The sequence below is a fragment of the Amphiura filiformis genome, chromosome 6 (genome assembly GCF_039555335.1).
Source record: "Amphiura filiformis chromosome 6, Afil_fr2py, whole genome shotgun sequence".
Taxonomy (NCBI): Eukaryota; Metazoa; Echinodermata; class Ophiuroidea; order Amphilepidida; family Amphiuridae; genus Amphiura; species Amphiura filiformis.
In genome coordinates, this window is record NC_092633.1 from 6,888,944 (window position 1) to 6,915,348 (window position 26,405).

The 26,405-nt window shown below is 36.8% G+C and overlaps 1 long non-coding RNA gene across 1 annotated transcript; it reads right to left on the reverse strand.

Annotated features, from left to right (window-relative positions):
- Nucleotides 1-9,894: 9,894 nt before the first annotated feature.
- LOC140154193 (uncharacterized) lies at nucleotides 9,895-11,276 on the reverse strand. Its single transcript, XR_011859260.1, has 3 exons — nucleotides 11,172-11,276; nucleotides 10,670-10,780; nucleotides 9,895-10,004 (listed from the first exon to the last, which is right to left on the reverse strand). It is a non-coding gene; the product is annotated as an uncharacterized lncRNA (long non-coding RNA).
- Nucleotides 11,277-26,405: the final 15,129 nt, after the last annotated feature.

The window sequence follows — 26,405 nt, forward strand, 5'->3', positions numbered from 1 at the left end:
CTTTTTGAAAAAAGAAACACCTTATCTGTTGTCATCTTGTGACTCCCTACATTTTGGTCATGAAATTGAATTATGACTTTTTTTTCCCAAAAGTTATGACCCCCGTATATTTGGAACCCCTCCTCCAAAGAAAAATGATAGCCCCTAATAATATTAATATAATCATTTAGGCCTAAATACTGATAATTATTTATTATAAAATGAGAAGTTTAATGATGATTTAGGCGGCCTATACGATTTCATGACAATACAGAATTAAAAGTTTAAAAACAATAACATGACATATCCGTCATGGCACTCAATCAATTTGACCCGAAGCTTCAACCAAAATCACGGTTATCATACACTAAACTATGAGAAACTGTTTAAACAAAGTATGTAGGGCCTATACATTCCGTATATCAATTTCTCTCTAAAAAGATTGTCTGATCATCACTTTTGCTTGAATTCCGAAGTACTTACGGTAAATTTTGCTCGCTCGTAACTCAAATGGCCCAAATTGGCCCAACATAATTTTTTCACAATCGGAAGGTAAAAACGTTTTGCTTTCATTTGCACTATATTTGAACTCCCTCAGACCCCTTAAAAGCTTAATATATGAACATGAAAACTAAGTATATTTGTCAAGTTACGGCACAACTAGTGTAGAAAACAGTTTCATAACTTGAGAACAGAACATCCGAATTTCTTCGGGTTTTCGCACGATCATACATTGAAACTATAAGCTATCAAAACTGGTGACTTTGAACATCTGATTGATTAGCTGACGTCATTATACAGTCTCTTTTACAAGGCTTCCGGTACGGGTCAATGTAGGTTCAATTCCTATGAGGACATTTTGGGAGTGACAATCAATGAACCATGGTAGAGGCTCATAACCATCGTGGAGATCAATAGCTTGGCTGAAGTGGCTGGTCAATTCAAGTTTGGTGACTCATTGAATAGAGGTAACGGGTTAATCTCCACTTAGGAGATTAGAATTCTGGCGATCATTCTCCATTTATTTATATACCTCCATGGTTCGATGTAGAGAGTCTTTCCTATTCAGAGGAAATATTGCAATTACACACCTTATTGCCTTTTAACAATAACCAATGACACTAGCACGTAATTCCAGTCAAGCACCAATCTTTAATCCTATTGTTGAAGAGGATAATAAGCTTATACTTATGCATAGCATTCGTAAAAAAGCTTAAGTCTTTGTTTGCTTTGGTTAAGTCCTGTTCAAGTGGTGGATTAACCAACAATTAACAATGAGAGTACATTCCTGAACCTCGTTCAGTTGGCGATGATTTGAAGTGACCGCCAATTATGACCATTTGATATTTAATAGGGGCCTACCAGCAATGTGGAAAAAAAGAAATAATGTAGTGCCAAAATAATGTACCCTTTTACGGAAGGAGCAAAGTTTAACAAGTTACAACTCCGCTTCTGCAGTACGTATGTCAGCGGCGAATGTCAGGTTATTATTTCCCAGTCTTGAAAAAAAATTGCAGGCAGAGGTGGGAATCGATCTCGGTACCTCCCGGTTAAAAATCACTGTGCAAAACCACTAAGCCAACTAAATATCTGTCGTGAGTTGCTTGACATTAATCTTTGATATTGCTGAATGGAACAAATCGCGGAATTAACTCAGTAATAAAAGAAGTAGACTCTTATTTAGCGGCCAAATTGGATAAAAGGGGAAATATTTGTCCCTGCTCTAAAGAAAATATAGGTTAGAAAATTATCAAATAAATTTAAATTAAAAATTGAGACTTTATATTTATTTAGTTCACAAGGCGGCATTTTCACAGACAAACACTGTATACGCTAAAAACTCGACCCTCATTACTAGATGATGGCATAGCTCAGTGTTAGAGCATCAGACTGGTAATGTCAATATCGTTGGTTCGAATCCGCCTGCCAGCAATGGTTATTATGATTATAATGCTACGCTACAATTTGTTCAATTTTTTTCATTTATTTATTTATTCATTCATTCATTCATTCATTCATTCATTCATTCATTCATTCATTCATTCATTTCATTCATTCATTCATTCATTCATTCATTCATTCATTCATTCATTCATTTATTTATTTAAATAATTTGATATATTTGAAAGGGGTATTTGAGCAATTTGAAATTTTTACCCCGTATAATCCTATGGGGTCATTTTGAACCCACTCCCTCCCAAATTGCCAAAACCTATGAGTTTAAATCATACATAATGATCAGTACGTCAATCATGAGTGAACACCGGTTGGTCACTGCATTTATTTGGGAATGGGTAGGCACTGCAGCTTGATTCCCCATCCACAACATGATAATGTGTGCACATGCTACATTATATACACTTGTAGGCCTATGTTGTTGTTGGTGTATAAGTAATGGGCCTTGCAATTGAAATGCCTCAAGCTTTTAATCCGATATGCAGATTATCTATTTGTTTTCATGAATTGGAAGACATTCTTTGATGTATTACTGAGCTCAATGATCTGAAATTACTGGAGTGTGAGGTCAGCATAGTATTTTATTAACAGAAAGTATAGAGGCCCTGCATGAAATTATCGATTGGCTCCAAACAAAGGATTTGAGCCGGTGTCCTTCACCGTAGTTATGGCGGAGTGCAGTCCATTCAATCAAATGTTGTCATCAACCTATTTGATTGCAATCATGCTTTTGTTGAATGCATTTGAGTAGTCCGCCATATTTACGGGATGATATGTCACATGCAAGGCCTCTATTCTCCAAATTCATTTCCTAATGTATGTGAGAATGATACAATAATGACATGATGAACATAGTCATTGATGCATCAGTTTTAAAATAGACTAGGCGGTTACCATATTTGGCGGTTCTCGGCTGGGCGCGATTACCAGGCTGATGGTGACATGTCCATATGACAGTTTTTACTAATTTGACCTCAGATGACCCCTGGCGACCCCAAAATGACCTTCCAAAAATTTGGCTCTAAAAAGAGCATAAACATCTTCTTGACAGGACAGAACTACACCCACCCACCGAGTTTGAGCCCCGTACGACCTAGTTTCATGCCCATATGACAGTTTTTAGTCATTTTACCTCAAATGACCCCTGGGAGGGGGCCCCGGGGTCGGATGACTTAACGAACATAAACATCTTCTTGCCAGGACAGAACTACACCCACCCACCGAGTTTGAGTCCCGTAGGACCTAGTTTCATGCCCATATGGCAGTTTTTAGTCATTTGACCTCAAATGACCCCTGGGAGGGGGCCCCGGGGTCGGATGACTTAACGAACATTAACTTCTTCTTGCCAGGACAGAACTACACCCACCCACCGAGTTTGAGCCCCGTACGACCTACGACGGCCTCACATTAGCAGTCACAGACAAAACCTAAATCTACAGAATATATCCATTACTCGTCTCGAAAGAGCTCAAAATAAATAACTTAGAAAATTTTCTTGATGTCCTTTAACATGTTTCCATAGTTAACCATCGTTAGCCATGGATATCTATGCTGTAGAACTGACCGGTGACTAAGTCCGATTTATTGGGACGTTTATCGACCATCAACGAGTAATGAAACATGCATGGTATTTTTCGGCTAAAATGGAAGATGCACACTGCACAGGGCAATTTTGGGGGCCCTGGGCCCGGGCCCATCTGGCCCTATGGTAACTCCGGCCCTGTGTAATAGCCTCAACAAAATCTGGAGGTCAACTCTCCCAAGGAAATTCAAGACCCGTTTTAATATTTGCTGCTACCGTTATATCCGTACTAACCTATGAATGTGAAGCATGGACAAAGTCTCCCAGACTATGTAAAAAACTTGATGGTTGCTACACCAGAATACACCGGTAATACAACATCAATTGGAAGCAGCACATCACGAAAAAAGAGCTGTATGGTGACCTACCGAAACTTTCACAGAAGATCAGAGAGTGGAGGAACATTTCGCTGGGGATGCATATTCGTCTCAGGCGTATACAGAAGCAAAAATTAGCATGTAGCCAAGCTGATCCATTGGACACCAAACATGGAAACAGAAAATCTGGTAGACCCCCTCTAACATACATGGATGTATTGAAACAGGAGACTGGACTGGACGTTATGGATTTGGGAATGGCCGGCCGGCCATGCAGGACAGAAGGACTTGGCGTGCTGTTGTAGTTCGAGGACACCACTCATCTTAGGCAAGTAAGCAACCCTGCGCATTTTGGTGTAACAGCCGTCCAGCTCTTTAGAGAGTTTAGGAGCCACGGTACAGGCTTCACCATCCATTATGTTAACACAGACTCCAATGTTGCACTGATGACCCGCAGTTTGAATTTCTTTGGTATATAGAGCAAACATCCAGATCTTGCTTAAGCTGTTCCATACTCTCCAAGCTGCAGCATCCGTGCTCCGAGGTATTTGAAGTCTTTCACCTGATCTACAATCAAGGAAATAAATAGTTGGCACACTCTGACAATATGTTGAAATTCTTCATTGCCGCTCTGAGAGTTCAGTAAAATTAGTATAACAATGTTTGATGAGAAGTTCAAACCTTCCATTTTCCTCTTCCTTAATTCTCCCATTCCCCCTCAACCAATGTTAGGGAGACTGGAAAGCCCAATGGGAAAAGTGCTTTCATCAATATTGAACTGGGGGAGAGGGGTGGCAATTTACATTTAGTATGCCAGAGTGTGCCAACATTAATTTCCTTGATTGTAGCTTTGTCCCATGCATTATACCTGTGTTGATGTAAGCATAAAATCGGCAAGTCTCGGTTAAAAGACATGAACTTCGTCTTGGTGGCATTCATCTTTAAGACGACTCTTCCAACTGATGTTTCATCACTTTGAAGTAGTTCTTGAGTTTTTTGAATTTCTGCTGACAGAAGGGCGATGGCATCAGCGAAGTCCAGATTTGTTAACACTTCTTGCCCAATTAGTCTGCTCTGTCTCCTTTCTAGATGAAATCGAAGTGCTTCTTCCTTGCCATTTATAGGGTAAGGTGCATCACCTTGCAGAACACCGGCTAGGATGTCAAACAGCTCTGTTTAATGAAAATTATTAGATTAAACTTCAACACTACTTGCTTATTTCGCTTACCGAGAGCGCTTTCGAAGAACTTCCTCGTCGTCAGCCGATGTTGTTAGCGCTGATGTATTCTTGGAAACGGCTAGAGACCAACCTGATTTTCCTGCCCCTGGTGCCGCTGGGTTTGATCAGGCTGTCACACACAGGATCTAATTCCAATTCTGTGTCTTGGTCTAATGAAGGTCCTTGCTTCTTGATCTGGATAGCTTCCAGGACCCTCCTGGGAAATTCTTTTATTTCTTTCTCCAGTACTTTAACGTTGTCCCAGCCTATTTGGTGCGTGTTTTTGCCCGCTTTTACATGTTCTTGCACAGCCGATTTGGAGCCAGCAGCTTTAGATTTGTGTTCCGCAAGTCTCTTTTCCAGTTTCCTACCCGACTCCCCGATGTATGTGGCGTGACAATCTGCGCATGCAATTTTGTAGACTGTTCCCGACTGTTTCAACTTGTCTACCTTGTCTTTCGAGGAGACTAATGTCTGACGTAATGTCTGATTTGGTTTAAATGCAGTTGGAACACCTGCTGTATTGAACGCTCTACGCAGTCGTCCAGAGGTGCCTTCAATGTAAGGCAAGGTGACATTGTGAGTTGGATTTATCTTTCTTTTCGCAAGAGCGCGTAGAAGGTCCAATCTCTGTACCCACAACTACGGAACGCTGACTTAATGTGCGATACCCACCCACTCCTTCTCCGAAGTATCCGTCACTACTTCACTTCTGTGAATCAGCGTTCTGACCACACTTAATTTGTGTTCCAGAGGGTCAATGTGCGTAGATTTCTGACGATTTTATTCTTCACACTGCCGACGCTAACCCGCACGATTAGAGTACCGAGGAGAGGAAGCTGCCCGTCTTCCTCTTCTTCCTTGGTAAATTGAATGTTCTTATCCTGCATATTCATGATGCAGTCATGTCTACAGTAGAATTCATCTCGACCTTTGCAGGACTTAAACCCCATTAAAAGCTATTAAACCAAGATAACACTCATTGAAACAGCTCAACTGATTAAATCGGATCTTCTCTGGTTGTGCACATGTGTCTGTTTTATATGTGCGGTATCGCTATGAGGTGCTATAATACAGCTTCAGTTGGGTAACTGATTATAAAGGAAACGCATGGAAACAATGGTATGTGGACCTTTGTTCACGAACAATGGCCTGCTTTTTGTTAACCAGCATTCTTGAAAATGAGCAACATAATGATTGTTGACTTAACACGGTTTTGAAATAATTTCTTCATATTTTTGGTGTTATCTGTCGTTTACATATCCTTCCTAAAACACAAAAGTGCGACTATTTCCAAACACCTAAATTAGCTAAAAATTTAGGACATGTTACAAAACTATATTTTCTAGAATTTCATACCAATATAGCTCAATATTTTCGGTCAAATCTCCATTCAATTAACATGGGGAGTTGGCTAGCTATGAGCTAGCTATGCTTTGCCTCACTCATATTCTACGAAAGTGCGACTATTTCTGAACATCTAACCTAGCTGTAATTTTAGGTCATGTTAGAGAAATATATTTGCTAGAAGTTTGGAGAATAATTTAAATATTGGCCGCTTATTTTTCACACAGTGATGTTAACTAGGCAAATGCAATATACTTCTAACATACACTATTTGTAAAGGTCGCGCGTCAATGGTGAGAGCATTGTAAACGGACAGTAACTGCAGTATGTGGTGTGACTAGTGAATTCTTCCACGTGTGCATGTGCGGTCTTTAGCACACAGAATGTATCGTCGACATATCGAAGAAACAACCGCGGAGGGTGAGGAGCTGATGACAAAGCTTTCCTTCCGACGAATTCCATGTACGAACCCCGGATTGAACCATTTGTAACATACTTGAACAACCAACATTACAACAAATTTATTCAACAAGCAGCTTAAATTGTTTACAAACATTACAAAGATGTCAAGTGCAACATAACGTAAAAAAATCCCGTATAAATATCTTCCGGAATAACTACGGTGACTAAATAAAGGCACGGTGTGATAAAGGTTTAGAAAATATGTTTTTAATAATGGCCAATGTATTACAAAGTAAATTTACAGGATCTTCACTCTTTCGACGGTCACTTTACAATGTCTTAAGAATAATAACAACTGATCTGAGAAGCGGAGTATATAGAATATGTTCGCCTTCTTTTTGTCCTTCCACTAATGCCGAAAACCTTATTATCTTGTGATTGATATTGGTACTGTTATTGTTTGTTGTTTGTTTGTTATACCTATTTCTTTTCATCAGTAGAGTAAAATAATGCTCTTCAATATAGTCCTGGTATATACAAAATGTATATTAGTACTGGCTAAATGGCGGATTCAAAGGTCGATTTCACAAATACCTTTAACCAATAATAAGGTCCGCGCCACGGAAAAGGTCCAATACAACATAAATTGGCGACAACTCTCTAGTCCGAAGGTTCGCTAGTCCGAAGGTTCGCTAGTCCGAACACGTAATTGTTTGGTGTTTCAAAACAATAGTAAAAATGATGATGACTAGAAACAGTACAAAATAGATTAAAATTATCGATGCTATTAAAATGTAATGTAAAGGGGTGTCAAAAAGTTTTGTATGTGTAAAGAGTGGGGTCAAAATGTTCTCTGGAGGGGGTCAAAAAGTTTTGACTCCAAAAATTTACGAGTGTCCAGCCCCCACCAAATTATTTCTGAACACTCCATAAGGTTCGCTAGTCCTGAGGTGCGTTAATCTGAACAGTTTCCTTGCCGTAACCATAAACCTAACCCATGCCCTTACTTTCAATCGTATCGAACCTTTTTGTTTATGTTTCGGACTAGTTTCGGTTTTGTACTAGTGAGCCTTATTTTCGGACTTGCGGTCCACGTACCAGCGAACCTTAGAACTAGCGCATGCACACCCGCCGATGTGGATTTGTCCTGGGAATATACACCACCACATAAATGCGTTTATGGCAAGCCGTTGGTGTCATACGCGTGGGGTCACGCGTTATTTCCCCAATGGCTTGCTATACATGTACTATTAGTGGCCGTCACTCTCGGATGGCAAAAATATGGCTGCGTTTTCCACAAAAGTGTTCTTCTTTGTTTCCGGTAAGTATTTTTGTAATAGAACTATCATTGGAATCATTGCTATAATGAAGACAACAAATGTGTATGGTCCTATCATATCCTGCAATGATGAAAAGAGAGCAGTAATGTTACTGATTTATGGCAGTACATGAAAAATTTGACTATATGACAATATAAAAATAACTGAAATAAAGCAATCTGTCCATAAAATTCAACGTTAAGATCGGACATTATAATTGTCAGCTTATGAAACATATTGAGAATAACAAAACTCTGAAAGGAAATAAAAACGAATTTGGCAAGGGTTTATCACGTGAATGACAAGTTGTCATGATGAGACCTCATGTGTACGTGTCACCTGTAATTTACAACATGATTACAGTAACATAATTATACTAAATTACTTACCAAAAGCGCGGGATATAAAAATGACAAGACTAAACCAGAAAACCAGAATGTTTGATTACTTAATGCCATGACATAGTCTCTTGCTCCTTGAGTAAACATCTCAGGTATGGTGATATACGGAACAGAACCTATCAATTTGAATGAAAAAATTATCAGTGATGTCTGCATTCTGTTATTACACAATAATACTCGTATAGTAATAATGCATAATTATTGTAGATTTACCGTGTCCAGGGTGTACACACACGAGAGTTATTTTTGGATGATGATGATTACGACGATGAGGATGAGGAGGAGGACGACGAGGAGGAGGAGGATGCTGCTGATGATGATGATAGTGACGACGATGACGACATGTACGACGATTATGGACACTATGATAAATAAGTCGGAATTAATATGCTATGATGATGGCGATTATACCCGTAGTAACAAATTAATGTCTGCTGCTGCTACACACTACTTTAGGGAACATAATGTAGGTTTATCATGTTCAGGATGTACTTGCACAAGCCTATTTCATGATGATGATGATGATGATGATGATGATGATGATGATGATGATGATGATGATGATGATGATGATGATGATGATGACGACGACGACGACGACAACGACGACGACGACGACGACGACGACGACGACGACGACGACGACGACGATGATGATGATGAAGCCTGGCAACGGAAGACGACGATGAGTCGACAATGCACACCGACATCGCCTGGCTAATAATTACTTGGTACATCAGAGATACTAAAATCAATACCCGGGATCGATACACGTGAATGTGCTATGCACGAGTTTGAATACTTGAATATATGTTTTGAATAGATATGATAGTCGTTAGCTAGCGTCTTGAGAAAGAAGCTTGCGTTTTGAACTCAAAAACTGACAATAATTTTGATTTTATATGTGCCGAACTCTATAGCGCAGTGTATAAGCCAATCGTGGAGGTAGTCTAAAAGCAGATGACATATGGCGTACCATGGTCACTCACACACAGCGAGGTCAGTCACCGGGCTATTGTCAGTAGCCTTAGTCAGATGTCCTTCGGCCCATTATGCGTCTAAAAACTATTAAACAGGTCGGAACAAAATGGCCATGCGTGGCGGTGGATTCAACCTACCATGGCGATTTGTGCCATGAAGATATCGGGGCGATGACACTGTGCAATGGGCAATACTCATTACGCCCGTTCTACGACAATGACTGCGGTTACACAAGAAGGGAACACAATGTAGGTTTACCATGTCCAGGGTGTACTCCCAAAATATCTCGGGGTGATGATGATATTGAAGAGGAGGACTCGACAAGGATCATGATCGTGATAATCATGATGATGACAATAATCATGATGATGATGAGCGATCATATCTAACGTTAAAGTCATAATCATTAATATTATCAAGTCTCATACCTGGACCCGATGAAAATGAAATAAGAAAGGCGAATATACTGATAAGGCATCCCCATGATGCCCATTCTAATTGCTGTAAACAGAAGAAAATAATCAAAGTTACTTATGATTATAAGATAATCATATAAAGTATGATATCATCAGGTATACATTGTGTTTTCATAAGCCCAGAGTCTTATATAGAGCAACACAGACACAAATAGTGGATGTCGCTATAGAAATATTATGTACATGCAGTGAAATAAACTGTCAAAATATGTGAATATAATGTTAGTTTCTTTCTAAATTCTTGTACTAATATGTATTCTCTTTACTATAATGATATCTAATCATTTAACCTCACATGCGAAAACATGGAAAATAATGCACCTTAATTTATTAGTTTTAAGCTCTCAATAAAGTAATGTTTGAAACACAGTGGCGTTTGTCGGTAATTTTCAATGGGTTGTTCACAATTTTCATTTCGATTGAGGGGTACGTGCCCTCCCACCCCCAGACAAACGAGAATGTCTATGCTCCCACCCATGTATGTATGACGCTACGCCACTATAATTTTGGCCCAATCAATTGCTGTCAACCTAACCTTTAAACAGAACATGTTCTGAAGCAATACCGTAAAAACTCGATAGTTAGCATATGTGCTTACTATCGAGCGCTTTTGAAAACATAAAATTGTACCAAAGTCTGAGCACATATGCTAACTATCGAGTTTTTACGGTACTCGTTTAATGTACGAACCTTTTCTTCACGTAAGCTTAAGAAAACTGTTAGAGTTATTAAGAAGACCAAACAAAAGCAATATCCGATGATCACCAACCGTTTTCGACCAAACGAATCCGAAATTAAGATCTTATTGAGAAAAAAAAAGAAGACATATCATATTATTTTACTTTTGCTTTGGGTTACCTTTTACTACCTTTTACCGTACCTATATATAGTTTCAATTTTATTCCTTTAATAAAAGGTGTTGATAAAAAAATGAAAGTCGTTGGAATATTGAAAAGTTCACTTTCTTGAGTGAATCACTTTTATTTAAGTGAAACTTCTAAGGTCCATTCATGGGATATATAATTATGAGCTTACGTAAATTCCCTTGCTCACTAATGAGTTAACAACATTTTGATACCGGGGTAACATGGGGAAAAGTGCCAAGGCAATGGAAAATCAGCCTCCCATAAGTGGTTTTTTTATAAATTTCATTCAACTTTTATTATAACCAGTATGTAACTTTGATACTTACTGGTATTAATGCTGCCAAGACGATTAAAGCATCAGATCCAATAATGGCGTAAAACAGGTATTCTTCAACAATATCAGTGTTTCGCCATGTTTCCATCGAGTTGAATGTAAACTGTTACAATGAAAAATACAAACACAGTACCACTCTTAATACCGTATATTTTATCAGACGTTCATATAATATTAGCCTTTTATTTTAGTTGAAATACCGTACATGAGAATATTAAACATTCATTTTCAAAGTCCTCAAACATCCATCGGAGGACTGACTGTGTTACGAACCGTAATGACTCAAGGCAGAAATCACCTTTTCCGTGCAGTTCTCACACGAATGCACGACAATAACACACTGTTTGATTAAGTTAACAATATCTGACTCTTTAATGAAAAGTAAAATATGATTGATAATAATTATCACATGATCTATAAATGCATAACAGTATATCCAGTCTTCTTATTGTGGAATACAAAATTCTGTTGCACTCAATGTTCCGGGCGACTGATGTATATCCTGACTCACTTGTCTGCGAAGATCTCTGTTCAGCGAAGCCCATCATTTACTTGAATTTATATATCCTTGCGTATAAAATCCTTGCACAGATGACAATTTCCAAAATGGTGCTGCTTTTACCAATCACTCACTTTCTCCAGGAAACAGGTTTTTCTGCGCTGACCCACTTTATAGACAGATGTGTTGTTTTATAAACCAGACTCCAGACGTCGACAGAAGAATATTAATCCCTTGGGGAGGAGGAGCACTTTCGTGTATAGGCCTACTCAAAATCTGCTTTGTTGTTGCTGTATTATTAAATAGCATATTATTGGCTATGCAAACTGGTTCACCGCACACCGACACCGCCTGGCTAATAATTATTTGGTGCAGAAGGGACACTAAAATGAATACACGGGATCGATACACGTGAATTGCTATGCACGATTTTGATATCAGACGAAAATCTTCTGATACCGGGTTAGAAAATGATGAATATCTCCCGTCATGATTTTTTTCTCAAGAAACCAGATTTGGTCTCATAAACTTGGAAATACGTGTTGAACAGATATGATAGTCGCTAGAATGCGCTTTGAAAATTGGCCGTGCGCTTTGAACTCAAAATTTGACCATTTTATATTGCGTTGGTCCTGTTATGGACTACAGCGTGCAGCGTGTAGTACAGCTGCACTCACTGTAGGCAGTATAAAAGTCGATGACCATTGACCTCAATGGGGTATACAAGCTTAATCACGCACAACCAAGATCGATTACCCGGCTATTGTGAGTAGCCTTAGTTATGTCCCTCGACTAATTATTAGTTTAAAAGAGCTTTAAAGGTTTGAACCAAATGGCTAATCGTGGCTGTGGATTTAACCTACCATGGCGATTCCTGCCATGAAGATATAGGGTCGAAGACACTGTGCACCGGTACCTCATTTTGATGCACACTTATACTACCAACACATTAATAGAGAGAGCCTGCAAACTCTCTTCATGAAAACTGCCAAGAGAAACTCTCCCTTCTCTCCATATATGGATGGCATTCTTTCTTGGCAATGATAAAACAAAATTGCTAATTTCCAGTATTCGCAACTAAATGTGTGTACATATTTCGCATTCTATCGCCGCTCTGGGATCTATAGCCAAACTGTTTTTCAAATGACACGGCCTCAAAATGAGTAGGCCCTATATCTAGCAGACCGTTAGAGATTTCACGCACAACGTTTATGGATTTGGTCGAAATCAAATAACTTCCGAAGACGCGCATAAGGAACGTAACAGACGTAAACGGTGAAGGATTATACTTTGATCAGCTCGTAATCGGCGGGAATTGTTAGGCTCATACCATTACGCAGAAAAGTAGACCCACGTCAAGAGTGATGTATGTTGACCTGTCTGGTCTATATTGTGCGTGTTAAATAAGTAGACAAAATATAGGACTCCAATTAATAATAAGTGATGCTTCTGGCGATATGTCATAAGGCAATTCTCAAAATAGAATATATTGATATTAATCCGCGGCGTTATAAGGCCCGCCGATTACGAGCTGATCAAACTATACCACTTTAAAAAAAATGATATTCAATGATATACTTACGGCTGTAATGACGGATAATTGCTGTGTAACTTGCAAAACAATGGCCATATATATTGGTCTTTTCCATCCTGGTGATCGACAACATATCGTATTTACAAATCCATCGACTCCTCTCCTTTTCTCTATATCGTTTTCGTATTTCATCTCATCCAACTCCGCACGTACGTCAGCATTCTTGCCTCGAAATTTTTGTAGCACTGATAGTTAGAAAAAAGAAAACCAGAAATAGAACTATTAAAAATGGACACTTCATCGTATAATGTGTTTTACTCACCAAGAGAGCTTTCGACAAACCAACGGCGTCATCACTCAGTTGCTCTTGATGTCATTGTTGCTGTTATTGTCGCCGTCGTCGTTAATGTTGTACGGTTTACCATTGGCAGATCTTGAGTTCCTTTTTCGATCTTATTGATCTCAATGGTTAAGAAACAGAGACATTGTTAATGCCTCTTAAAAGAGACAGAGAGGCCTTGATCATGTCTGTATTCCGAGTCCTCGAAAAATATGGCGCGCGGTTTTTAGTGAATTGACGTCATCACAATAGTCACTGTGATCTTCATCTGATGACGACTGAACTCATTTGCTTCAGACTATGTATTAGCACGGCTATTTTACAGAAAGCGTATGTTAAAAATATTATCAGTTTGGTTTGCTAAATTAGAAACGAAAATCAGACATTTCTAAAAAAAAACAATTGTACACTTTTGCGGGGATCACTGCTTGTCCTTAACTGGAACAATATTCAAAATAGATTCACAAAAGTCGATTTATAGTTACCACGTGCAGCGTCTTCATCATCGTCTTTGGCCAGAGCCAGATAGCGGGGAGATTCTGAGCAAAATGGAATCATTATCAAACCAAATATCCCAAACACGCCACCAAGAGAGAGGGCAACAGGCCACAGATCACTAGTATTCAAAGGAAAGAAACTTACGCCCTGCAGCAAAAAGAATAATCATCATTATCATCGTTAACTTCCTCCTCCTCCTCATCCTCATCTCCTCCTCCTCATCATCAACCCCGGGGTTATCAACATCCCGAAATAAATCTTGTGCAAGTTCATCCTGGACTCGGTAAACCTACATTATAGCATGTGTAACAGCCGCAGTCATAGTCAGTCTTCTCGCGGACGTACGCACCCACGGTATGGCGTCAGCATACCGTAAAACCTCGTCTACAAGCATATAGAATGCTTTTGATGAAAGCTAAACTAATCCAGGCGCCATCCATCGAAAAATTAGAACATTATGGAGTTTTAGCAAATAAATTACCGATACAAGTATATACAAACAAGTACTCTTGTAAAACCAATCTATTGTATTGGGATACTTATGCTGAGCTTCGTTTTAATACAGCCTTCATCAAAATCACTCTATATGCTTGTAGACGAGGTTTTACGGTAGTAATAGACATGCACCTTTATCGTTGCATCATCGGGTTCATCATCGTCGACGCGTCATCATTATCAATGGTCGTCATTATTATCGTCCGAACATCATCGTCATCACCACCATGGTTGTCGACGTCTTTGTCGTCTTTCTCGTCGTCGTCGTCGTACATTCTTATTGATTTCTTCCAAAATTATTTCATGGTTTTAACATTTTACTCTACATTTACATTTTCCAAACCTGTGATATAAGTAATCCAACCGCAAACATGAGGAAATGAACCCCGCCTATGGCACCACGGCGGTTTGTTGGGGATATCTCCGATAAATAAAGAGGAACGAGTGTCATCGATATTCCTAATGAAATAAATAACATAAATTTTGAAGTGAAAGCAATTAAAGTTTAAAAGTTATAGTTAAATGATCAATCGTATAAAATGCCTGGATATAATGTTTGTAGGGGTGTGCAGGTTCGAGTGAAGTGTGTGTGTGTGTGTCAAATGGGGTGTTTGTATTTGTATTTGTATTTGTGTGCTTGATTTTTCCGAGCGAAAAGCTCATGATTTGTTTGGTTGTTCTTGCTGTGGAGCCAATTATGGGTTTGGGAACAACCTTATGGAGATTTTTCCCTAATGGAGACCCAAAACAATGCTCCATAAGGAAAAATGAATTAGAAATTGCTGTAAATTGATTGCAGCAATCAAAGTATAAATGGTCTCCAGGGGTCTATACCCTGTGGAGTCACTGTGGTCCATTTATGGTCTCATCCCAAAGGCATAGTTCAATAACCTCAATTAAACAGTCATAGTGCAAACTTTGACCTCAAGTGCATGAGTATTTGTATCCAAAAAAAACTTTTCAAAAGGGAAAAACTTTTCAATAGGATAGGAGTTCGCGTATGGGTTGTGGTTTGTGGACGTGGGCATGTGTGTGGGGTAGGGTGTATGGTTGTGGGACGTGTTTGTAAAGTGCACACAGTTGCATACATAATTCATGTGTATTTTTGTTCGTATATACAGGACAGACAGAAATAATGAAATATACGTACCCGTTCCAAATCCACAGAACAAGCGACCAAACAGGAGTAATTCCCAAGAACCTGCCAGTTGACTCACCCCAAGCATAAGAGAACTGACTATTGTTATGACGTTTTGAACCAGCAATCCGTTTTTCCTGTTTTACAAAAAATGGTTTTAATATAGACCTACTCAAAACTCATACAATTACGACGTGTTTAGACAGTACAAATGTAGCCTAATTAAGAGATATTGTCATAAGATCCCAAAATAAACGAGCAAGATTGACATACGGTATACTACAACACACTATTGCATCACCAAGTTTAACACTGATGGCGCTATTTATTTTAAATCGTGTTTTCATCTTTAAGGGGTAAACACTGGTATAATGGCATCAAAACATCAGAAAAAGAGTAACAAATAGCAAGGAAATTTTCAAACAAAAATTTATAATAAAATGTAAGGAATAACTAATAATATTTGTCTTAATTAAATTAAAAATGTATGTAAATAGCGCCCTCATTTTTCACACAAATATACAGTTTATAGAATAAAAATTACCACGGAAAAGCAACAACAAAAAAAGAAAAAGAAAGTGATAAAGAAACAAAAATCTACGTAAAAAATGGCTAAAAATATATGTATATATCACTGTGTGATACCTGAATTGAACATTATGTAATGTTTTGTTAGAATATTTAATAAATAATCACATCAAACAAAATGTATTTCGGGTGGACCGATCGATCACTGGGTTTTCTCGGTTCTTTAGTGTGTTTCCCGCAGTAAAGTTATATTTTTATTCATTTCACGTTGATGTTCATACGCTAAATGGAGCACAATCTCACCGTCCTAATCTTCGGGCTATTTGTCCCCCTGTTTGCGAACCCATTGCACCACCAAATCGAAACCCTGCGTCGGCAAAAGACCATAGCATGTCTATAATCTGTTGGTTGAATTTAAGCCCAAGACCGTCACGCTTAAACTGGGATTCGTTGATAAATGTCCGAATGAACTGTAAAAAATTGTAAAGAGAGGAATTCGTTAATATTAAAGTGATATAAATGCACTGTTCATTCAAATAATTTTGATGAACTAGGCCTATTCAACGTCATTGCACTGGATAGGCCTATAGGAAGGTCTGTGCATCGGGATTTGTTGGCCTTCCAGTCCCGTCCTCCGTATTTATCGTCGATAATGACAAAGTTATTCGGTTTTGATTATCTCTTAATGCATGTTTTGAATTAATAAAATACAATTGAATTGAATTAAATTTCCTTGTATATGAGTTTTGTGCAATGTAGTTGCACGTGTATTAGTACAGGAGCAGCAACCTCAAAAAAATGACTTCGTTCATCCCCCACTACATACAAGGTTTGACACCATAGGTAGTAAGTATGGACCCTCTAGATCACTGCTAGGTAGGTAGTGGACTCAAATTGTGGTATCACTTTTTTTTACAGGTCATTTTATGTATGGACGTAAAATCGCATAAAATCACAAAAAATAGGACAAAATTAAGGGGTAGGGGAGATATAAACTCCAAGAACTCAACTTTTACTCATGATTTTGAATTAATTTTGGTATCAATATGTAGCTAAATGATTTTCCTTACTTTCTAGTATTATTTTTAAACAAAAACAGGTTTCATTTGAGCATATTTGGAAGTATATAGTCCATAAATGAGTGGTAATCTGATTTTTTTAAACCATATGTGTAAAGTTTGACATTGGCCTCAAATCTCACAACTATACCACTTTATATTTTCAAAATTGATTCAGTTTCCATTTTTAATTTTTTTAATTTAAATTTTAATGTTTTATTTTGTTTTTAATGTTAAGCATATCAAGGGACACATCATTTTAACAGTTCCAATCATTATAATATGTATGAGTTCGTTGGAGTGTCTGTGGGACGAGGTGTGGGGTGGGGGGGGGTGTGGGTGTACATAGGGTATGTGTGGGGTGAGGGGATGAATGTGCGTGTACATGAATATGTCACTACACTGCACCAACTTCCATTTACAAAATCCGTTAAGATTCCATTGATGTAATATTTGGAATATTTATGTGTAGGACGTGAGTAACCACTGGGAAAAAGACAAAAAATGTTTTTAAAAAAACCAAAAACCCCAACAAAAACTGATGTTGATTTCCCTCGTATATCAACATAACATAGAAAAATATTAAGGGGTAGGGGAAAATAAATCATCAGAACTCAATATTTTACTCATGATATTGACTTCATCTTGGTATTAATTCTATTCAATTCAATTCAATATGTATATCTAATTGATTGTTCTAACTTTTAGTATTATTTTAAAGCAAAGCGACCATTAGTTGTCAGGTAGATACACAGAAACTGTGAGAAAAGGATACAGTTGCTATGTCTAACAGCGTACATATGACAATATTAAGGGGTAGGTGAAATATAAACTGCCATAACTCAACTTTTACTCACGAAAATGAATTCATCTTGGTATCAAAATGTATCTAAGTGATTGTTCTAACTTTCTAGTATCATTTTAAAGCAAAGCAACCATTAGTTGTCAGACAGATATACAGAAACTGTGAGGAAAAGGTAACTTTTCTATGTCTTAACAGCGTGAAGATGACAATATTACGGGGTAGGGGAAATGTAAACTGTCATAACTCAACTTTTACTCATGAAATTGAATTCATCTTGGTATCAAAATATATCCAAGTTATTGGTCTAGCTTTCTAATATTATTTTAAAGCAAAGCGACCATTATTTGTCAGGCAGATATACAGAAACTGTAAGGAAAAGGAAAATTTTCTATGTCTAACAGCGTAAAATGACAATATTAAGGGGTAGGGGAAATTTGTAACTGCCATAACTCAACTTTTACTCATGAAATTGAATTCATCTTGGTATCAAAATATATCCAAGTTATTGGTCTAGCTTTCTAGTATTATTTTAAAGCAAAGCGACCATTATTTGTCAGGCAGATATACAGAAACTGTGAGGAAAAGGAAAATTTTCTATGTCTAACAGCGTAAAATGACAATATTAAGGGGTAGGGGAAATTTGTAACTGCTATAACTCAACTTTTACTCATGAAAATGAATTCATCTTGGTATCAAAATGCATCCAAGTGATTGTTCTAACTTTCTAGTATTATTTTAAAGCAAAGCGACCATTATTTGTCAGGTAGATACACAGAAACTGTGAGAAAAGGGTAAATTTTCTATGTCTAACAGCGTAAATATGACAATATTAAGGGGTAGGGGAAATATAAACTGCCATAACTCAACTTTTACTCATGAAAATGAATTCATCTTGGTATCAAAATGTATCTAGTTGATTGTTCTAACTTTCTAGTATCATTTTAAAGCAAAGCAACCATTAGTTGCCAGACAGATATACAGAAACTGTGAGGAAAAGGTAACTTTTCTATGTCTTAACAGCGTGAAGATGACAATATTACGGGGTAGGGGAAATGTAAACTGTCATAACTCAACTTTTACTCATGAAATTGAATTCATCTTGGTATCAAAATATATAAGTTATTGGTCTAGCTTTCTAGTATTATTTTAAAGCAAAGCGACCATTATTTGTCAGGTAGATACACAGTATTTGTGAGGAAAAGGTAACTATTCTATGTCTAACAGCATAAATAAATATGACGATATTAAGGGGTAGCGGAAATATAAACTGCCACAGCTCAACTTTTACTCATGAAAATGAATTCATCTTGGTATCAAAATGTATTTAAGTGATTGTTCTAACTTTCTAGTATTATTTCAAAGCAAAGCGATCATTAGTTGTCAGGTAGATACACAGTAACTGTGAGGAAAAGGTAAATATTCTATGTCTAACAGCTTAAATATGACAATATTAAGGGGTAGGATATATAAACTACCATAACTCAACATTTACTCATGAGAATGAATTCATCTTGGTATCAAAATGTATCTAATTGGTTGTTCTAACTTTCTGGTATTATTATAAAGCAAAGCGACCATTATTTGTCCGGCAGATATACAGAAACTGTGAGGAAAAGGTAATTTTTTTTTATGTCTAACAGCGTAAAATGACAATATTAAGGGGTAGGGGAAATTTATAACTGCCATAACTCAACTTTTACTCATGAAAAGGAATTCATCTTGGTATCAAAATGTATCTGATTGGCTGTTCTAACTTTCTACAAACAAAGCGATCATTAGTTGTCAGGTAGATACACATAAACTGTCAGAAGGGACCGTTCACCAAACACTTGTAAGGGGGAGGGGCCTGATGCAAAAAATTTCATCGCAAAAATGTTTCGCCCCACCCCCTTTACAGACCTCAAAAATTTTAGGGTTGAGATGAAAATTATGGGTCAACCCCATAGAAAATCATATAAACTCAATTTTTCCAGGAAAATTTTTGGTCACTTTTTCAGGCCCCCCTTAGGAGGGCCAAAAATTTCAGACCCCCTTTTGCATCAGCCCCCCCTTACAAGTGTTTGTGAACGGTCCCTAAATATGACAATATCAAGGGGTAGGGGAAATATAAAACTCCCATGTGTAACAGTGTCAAATATGGTAATATTAAGGTTAGGGGAAATATTACCATAACTCAACTTTGGCTGCATTAACTGTGAAGGGGAACACGGGAATACAAATCGTTGCACCAAAATTTGAATGTAGTATACGATTGAGGTTTCTTACGTTAATTGGTGCAATTGGACCATTTTTAAAATTTGACCTTTATTTATGATATTTTTGATATATTCGATGTTATAACCCCTGAACTAAGCTTCGTAGAACTATGACAATTGTCTTTTTTAGAGGAACAATTTGAGATTACAACATGATACATGTAGGATCATTTTTTAGTATTGGCCCCATTATGACCTTTAACCCCTCGTGGGAAACTTAATTGATTTTAAAATAATGCCAGAAAATGAGAACAATCAAATAGCTACATATTGATACCAAAATGGAATTCATTTTCGTCAGTGAAACTTGTGTTTTGGTGATTTGTATGTCCCTTACCCTTAATATTGTCATATTTTACGCTGTTAAACATTGAATATTAACATTTTCATACATTTTATGTCTATCTACCAGACAACTAATGACTTAATTGTTTTTAAAATAATACTAGAAAGTTAGAACTATCAAATAGCTACATATTGATACCAAAATGAATTCATTTTCATCAGTAAAACTTGAGTTTTGGTGATTTGTATGTCCCATACCCCTTAATATTGTCATATTTTACGCTGTTAGACATGGAATATCAACATTTTTCTCATATTGTATGTTTAACTACCTGACAACTAATGGTTTAATTGCTTTTAAAATAATGCTAGAAAATGAGAACAATCAAATAACTACATATTGATACCAAAATGAATTCATTTTCATCAGTAAAACTTGAGTTTTGGTGATTTGTATGTCCCCTACCCCTTAATATTGTCATATTTTACGCTGTTAGACATGGAATATCAACATTTTTCTCATATTGTATGTTTAACTACCTGACAACTAATGGTTTAATTGCTTTTAAAATAATGCTAGAAAATGAGAACAATCAAATACCTACATATTGATACCAAAATGAATTCATTTTCATCAGTAAAACTTGAGTTTGGGTGATTTGTATGTCCCCTTACCCCTTAATATTGTCATATTTTACGCTGTTAGACATTGAATATTAAAATGTTCATACATTTTATGTCTATCTACCGGACATCTAATGGCTTAATTGCTTTTAAAATAATGCTAGAAGGTTAGAACTATCAAATAGCTACATATTGATACCAAAATGAATTCATTTTCATCAGTAAAACTTGAGTTTTGGTGATTTGTATGTCCCCTACCCCTTAATATTGTCATATTTTACGCTGTTAGACATGGAATATCAACATTTTTATCATATTGTATGTTTAACTACCTGATAACTAATGGTTTAATTGCTTTTAAAATAATGCCTGAAAATGAGAACAATCAAATAGCTACATATTGATACCAAAATGAATTCATTTTCATCATTAAAACTTGAGTTTGGGTGATATGTATGTCCCTTACCCCTTAATATTGTCATATTTTACGCTGTTAGACATTGAATATTAACATTTTCATACATTTTATGCCTATCTACCGGACAACTAATGGCTTAATTGCCTTTAAAATAATACTAGAAAGTTAGAACTATCAAATAGCTATATATTGATACCAAAATGAATTCACTTTCATCAGTAAAACTTGAGTTTTGGTGATTTGTATGTCCCCTACCCCTTAATATTGTCATATTTTACGCTGTTAGACATGGAATATCAACATTTTTCTCATATTGTATGTTTAACTACCTGACAAGTAATGGTTTAATTGCTTTTAAGATAATGCCTGAAAATGAGAACAATCAAATAGCTACATATTGATACCACAATTGAATTCATTTTCGTCAGTGAAACCTGTGTTTTGGTGATTTGTATGTCCCCCTTACCTCTTAATATTGTCATATTTTATGCTGTTAGACATTGAATATTAACATTTTCATACATTTTATGTCTATCTACCGGGAAACTTATGGCTTAATTGCTTAATAATACTAGAAAGTTAGAACTATCAAATAGCTACATATTGATACCAAAATGAATTCATTTTCATCAGTAAAACTTGAGTTTTGGTGATTTGAATGTCCCCTACACCTTAATATTGTCATATTTTAGGGTACTACACATGAAAAATTGACATTTTTTAACATTGTATGTCTTTCCAGCTAACAATTAATGGTTATTTTGCTTTAAAAGATTACAACAACCAAATAGCTATATATTAATGCCAAAATGAATGAATTATAATGAATTAATATCGAGTTGCGTTGGTTTGTACGTCCCCTAACCTTCAATATTGTCAAATTTTACGCTGTTACACATTGGAAAATTAACATTTTTATCATATTTTATTTCTATCTTATGGTTTTTCTGTTAAAAATAATACTGGAAAGTTAGAACAATCAATTAGCTACATGTTGATACCAAAATGAATTCATTATTATTAGTAAAGGTTGAGTTATGGTGGTTTTATTTCCCTACCCCTTAATAATGCCATATTTGACATGGTTATACATAGAAAAGTAACCTTTTCTCACATTTTATGGCTATCTACCTGACAATTAATGTCTGCTTTGCTTTAAAATAATACTAACACGTTTGAACAATCAATTAGCTACATATTAATTCCAAAATGAATTCATTATCATGAGTTGAAGTTGAGTTATGATGGTTTATATTTCCCCTACCCCTTAATATTGTTACACACGCTGCTACATGTGGAAAAGTAGCTATTTTTTTACATTTTCAGTCTATTTTCCTGACAAACAGCGGTTGATCTCACCCCACACATATAAATATTCAAAATATTACATGAATGGCAACTTACCAAACAAATTTTGTTAATAGAAGTAATATAGTTCAGCCGAGTGACATATTAAGACACGTAAAACACCCCAACCATGAACCCTATACACACCCCGCACCCACCCCACATACCCACACACACGTACCCCAAACCCACACAACACAAACCAACATGCAAGCAAACATGCACATACATAAATATTTGAACCAGAACATCAAAGTTTGCCTAGATATGCTTGATATTAAAAACAAAATTAAAAAATGAGAACTTAATCAATTTTGAAAATAGAAATTGGCACAATAGTAAAATTTGAAGCCAATGTCACAAAAACACCCAACCTACGCATTGTTGTGAAAAATCTGATTTTTCACTAGTGTATGGATTGGCCACTTCAAATCATGATCAAATGAAACCTAGGTTTGCTTTCAAATAATACTAGGCAGTTAGAACAATCAATTAGCTACATATTCATACCAAAATAAATTCATTATTATGAGTAAAAGTTGAGTTCTTGGAGTTAATATTTCCCTACCCCTTAATTTTGTCATATTTTTGGTGAATTTATGCGATTATACGTCCATACATAAAATGACCTGTAAAAAAAAAGTGATACCACAATTTGAGTCCACTACCTACCTAGCAGTGATCTAGAGGGTCCATACTAACTACCTATGGTGTCAAACCTTGTATGTAGTGGGGGATGAACCAAGTCCTTATTTAGGCCCCCTGTGGGATCTTGCTCCTGGACTATATCCTACTCTTTCAAGCACCCAACGCGATGTCGTCGAGTAGATCATTTTCGGCAGAGGATTGCCACACGACTGCGTTTCCGAAACGTTCAAACATTTTCCCTGTTGATCATGTTTGCGGTTTTAGCATGAACTTAGAAATACATTTTTGGCACCATTTATATATGAGTTTTGTGCAATGTAGCTGCTTGTGAATCCTACTCTTTCAAGCACCCAACGCGCTGTCCTGAAAATCAATGCCCGGAGTAGACCAGTATCGGCAGAGGATTGCCACACGACTGCGTTTCCGAAACGTTCAAACGTTTTCTTTGTGGTTGTATCATGTTTGCTGTTTTAGAAATAGGAATGAATATCAAAATTCTTTAAGCTTGCTACACAACTGGGAAAGATATTAAGATTATTTTCATTATTGTTGTCATCTGTCATTTTTGTACCTATTCATGTTTTAATAGGTATTTGACAATAGCTTAACAGGATATGTTACTTACTGGTGCCGACGCGGTGACGCACCCTGCGTTATATCCAAACTGAAGCGAACCCGAAACAGTGACAATAATGGTACAAAACACCAGCCATCTAGTAATAGGACCCTACAAAGTAAACACAATAAAATCATTAGGAAATGAATTTGGAGAAAACCCTCTGACAATAAAATACTATGCTGAGCCATCAGCCTGGGTGGCTCACGCTCCAGTAATTTCAGATGATTGAGCTCAGTAATACATCAAAAAATGCCTTCCAATTCATGAAAACAAATAGATAATCAGCGTATCGGATTAAAAGCTTAGAGGGAAGGTCTTGCTGCTCAGCGAGTGTTTGTAATTATCATCAGGTTTTCTCCAAATTCATTCTCTAATGTGAAACTTTGAATTGAGATGTTCAAAGAAATCCTTTAACATGTTTAATGCATTCAATAGTCAAACGGAGCATATAAAAAATAGGACAAATGTCTTCCAAAATAAATGAGTATGCAAATACAAGTAATGCAAATCCCGGGATGCAGAACTATATGCCAATATAGGTTCAGCCTAAATTATATTGAAAAATAACGGAAAGAAAAGGTGATAACAGAAGTAGGCCTATATCAGAAAAGCAATGGTTACTCACCTTTTTAGCTTCTGACCAATCTCTCGCCGATTCATTCCTCTCTTCTTTCTCCTTTTGTAACCCACCATCCTTCAGTAAATCCATTTCTATTCTGGTATTACCTAGACCTATGTTTCCCGTTTGTTTACTATTTTTCTTGCTTCCATTTTGAAATTGAAGATCGAATTGCAATGGGCCATCGTACACCCAACTCTGGCTTTTTTCATCAGCCCTAGCATCGGCCATTTGCTTTTTACAATTTGAATGTTATTAGCAAAAGGAGTCAGTATTAATTGAGAGCACGATATGTTTTATTCCCATGAGTTAATAGCCCGAAATTAAACACCTTTTTTGAGTGGGCCTACTCTAATTTATTTCTACTATGTATATCTATTTGTTTATTGATATTCACCATTAAGGGGTGCAAAGGTTTCCCATTATACTGTACGCCCAGAGACACTATAGCATGGCTATAAATACGACCCAAAATAAATATTGTAGTTAACCTTACAAATTTAATTGTTGATAAGAATCAAATGATCACCAAGCATGGTAAACAGACCATTCCCCGGGACTATTCCTATAATTGGCACTTTCCTGCCGTTGATGGGGTGAACATCGATATCACGCAATTCTTGACCTCGCTTTCGTTATTTTATAATACGTGATATAGATGTTCACTCGTATCAACGGCAGGCGAACATTAGAACAAGTAACCTGATAACCGTTTTGTTTTGGTTGTCTTGGATGGTGTGTTTGTACATGTATTTTGTTGAGACACTGATTAATTTAAACATAATAGTGACAGAAACAAAGCTCCGGGTATGTTTGGAAATGACAACTTTTTTATTCATTTATTTGACGATATAAATATTAATTGCGTTCATATATTATGGTCGATTCCAGCGAAAACGGGACAAAATGTTCACTATGTGAACATTCCACTTTAAAATATCATTAATAAAAAGGAAATCACGTTAACCCTGCCTAGAACTACAAGGTGAGGGTACCCTCACATTATGACGTCATGGCGACATTATGCGGGGAATGTTTGTACTTATTTTGGTATCATGATGGTATATCATGACGTTTATAATTGAAAATTAGGTACAACAGCAACCCCCTTCGTAGTCCATGTCACAAAATATGGCTCAGTATGTTGTAGAGACAACACGAGGAACGAAACGACTCAGAGAAGGCAACAGAAAAGAACAGGAAAGAACAAATAAAGAAGGAATAACACAGACGGAAGAAAGTGAACAGAACAGAGAGGACAAAGAAAAACAGAATGAAACAGAGAAGGAAACGGAGGCAACAGAAAGAAATACTCGTAGATTAACAGGAAACGAAACATAAAAACAAAGGAAAAGGGAAAAGAAAAAGAAAAAAAGACTAAGAACACGAGGTGATAACGATTATAGGAGAAAGACAGAACTGCAGAAAGTGAGATAGCGAAGAGGGAGAAAGAGTGAAAGAGAAAAACACGCGTCATGTGGTAGTACAGGAATAGTTAGAAGCAACCTTTCAGATG